Here is a 2,827-nt window from a genome sequence, read left to right as displayed (position 1 = left end):
ATGCTTCAGGACCCCCTTGGCTCACAGAAAACACACAATCACTTTGCCCATCTTCTCCTTTCCAAATTATGGCAATGTGACCCTGATAACAAGCATTAGGATGACCTCAAATATCGACAGTGTAATCTGAAGGGTACAAACATGAAATATTACTGTATATCAACAGCTTAAACCTAATTCCCTGAACCCAACCTGATTGCTAATATTGCCTTCCTGCCAAAAAAAATCACAGTTTAATTAGTTCCAAGAATACTGGTTTAATAAGTCAAAAACTGATGGCGCATCCATCATGAATATCACACGTGTATTTGAAAGTCAAACCCTTTTGCTGTTTAAGAACAGGCTACAAATGTAGGTTGAATAATTCTGAACCATGTAGGAAAGACTTCATAATTAAACCCTAGCAGCACTGGTAGGTTCCTGAAATCTCCAATCCGAGCCAGAAGGTCAAACAAGAGTATAAAGCTTCAAATCAGGAAGAGACGCAACAGAAATCATTTGTATTCTACAATGTCTGCTCCTTAACCACCCTCTTTTTGATATGTTTCCTCCATTTCCTCCATATCTCCAGGTATTTCTGAGATAAATCACACCAATGCACAATAAATGCAAGGATGCCAGTAAGGACTCTGTTTATATCTGCTCAACGCATAATGAGCTATAGGGAGAGGCTGAACAGGCTGGGGCTATTTTCCCTGCAGCATCAGAGGCTGAGGGGTACTTTATAGAGTTTTATAAAATCATGAGGGTCATGGACAGGGTGAATAGCCAGGGTCATTTCCCTAGGTTAGGGGGGTAAGAAATTAGAGGGCTTAGGTTTAAGGTGAGAGGGGAAAGATTGAAAAGAGACCTGAGGGGCAAACTTTTCATGCAGAGGGTAGTGATTGTTTGGAATGAGCTGCCTGTGGAAGTGCTGGATGCAGGTATAATTACAACATTCAAAAGGTATTTGGATGGGCACCTGAATAGGAAGGGTTTAGAGGGATATGGGCCAATTGGTGGCAAATAGGACTAGATCAGCTTAGGATATTTGGTCAGCGTGGATGAATTGGACTGAAGGCTATGTTTCCATGCTGTACAACTATATGATTCAATGACTCTGTAATAAATTGGCCAAAATCTGGTGAGCAGAATGCATACATGTCTCACTAGTGTATGTTCCTATTTTGACATAACATCAAATAACTACTGAGCATGGTACACTACAACAACAATAACAACTCACCCACTGTTCTATTTTCTTTAACAAAGGAGAATCAGGGTGGTGTAGGAATTCATTCTCATAGTACTCCAAGAATAGTTTTTGCTAAAATATTCAAGAATTAAATTTAAAACATATTCCAATGTCAACTGCACCACACATATCAATGGTATCAGCTCCCCACATTCTATCTCCCCATGTCTCCATCAGATATTTTCACTGTACTTGTCAATGTGACCCTGAATGACCTCAAATATTTACAGAGTTTAATCTGAAGGGCCCAATCATAAAATATTACTGCACACCAATAGCATACTCTATAAACCTAATCCTGCCATCTCATTCTCCAATATCTCATCCTCCCAAAAGTATCAGTTTGATTAGCTCCAGTTTGATAAGTCAAAGAACTGAGAGCAGGTCCCTCATGAATATCTCACATGTATTTGCAAGTCAAACCCTTTTGATGATTAAGAGGATGCTCCAAAACTAGGGCTAATAATTCTGAACTATGTAGAAAATACTTCACCAATAAACCCTACCACCATGCCTGCTGTCCCAATATCAGCCAAAGCACTTTAGCTGAGCGGATCAGATAAAATGAATATACTCATTTGCCTCTTCTATTTCAGATGTGACCACTCATAGTCCTGTTCTGAGATATTAACAGGAATATCCATGTGTCACCATATACAGTCAATAACCTGAAGAATATCTCCATTAGCTCCAGCTGTCTAGATATGATGGAACACTCAATCTACCCAGTCTTGGGTATTACTATTAGTGTTGCAGCTCCTTGGAATTAAAGTCTGGAATGTAACCTGTCATACAATGTAGTGGTTGTAATGTGGTCTGCCAGGTGAACTTCATAGAATATGACTTCCCTGATTGGGGCTGTTAATCTGGTCCAGTCAGGGAGCCCTGGCTGACAGATACGAACAGGGTGTCAGAGGTTCTGTTCACTCTGAGAGCTGGCTCTGAGGAAGCTGGATCAGTGTCAAGGACTCTTTAAGTATAAATAAAGGATGTCTTGGTGAAGGGATACCAACCTCTGTGGAGTTATTTCATACAATCCATTCAAAACAATTCTGTACATGACATGGCCTTTGTTCGTTATCTGCAAAGGCTGACTGAGATTCAGACCAGCCTTTTAAAACAGAGATACCATCAACTTGAAAGGAAATTGGTTTGCCTGAAAGTAACTATTGATCCTGTCCATCAGCTGATGCAATTAAAATCCCTACAACATTAACAACAATAACTTGCATTTCAAGGGCTTTTAGCATAAAAAAGTATCATGAGGTTGTTCATAAATTACAAATGTACAAAAGGAAATGGGCACTGAGCCAAGAAAGGAAACTCTGGGAAAGTAGCCAAATAAACAGCTCTACGGGTCTATACTTGGCTGAAATGAACAGTTTTGAGAGTGTAAGTTTTGGAGTATGATGTAAACAGAATAGAATGAATCAGCTTGAAGGTTCTGCCACCACTGATGAGGAAAAGGGAGATGGAATCCACAGAAGACACTGGGACCAATGTTCAGATTTCCAGAGTCGGACCATATTCCATTCCACTTCCAAATCCTTTACCAATGCTAATATGTTACCCTTCTGCCACCCCCACATCACA

Source organism: Rhincodon typus, chromosome 12 (genome assembly GCF_021869965.1).
Source record: "Rhincodon typus isolate 14 chromosome 12, sRhiTyp1.1, whole genome shotgun sequence".
Taxonomy (NCBI): Eukaryota; Metazoa; Chordata; class Chondrichthyes; order Orectolobiformes; family Rhincodontidae; genus Rhincodon; species Rhincodon typus.
The sequence above is the reverse complement of the archived record's forward strand: the minus strand, read 5'-3'. Positions refer to the sequence as shown.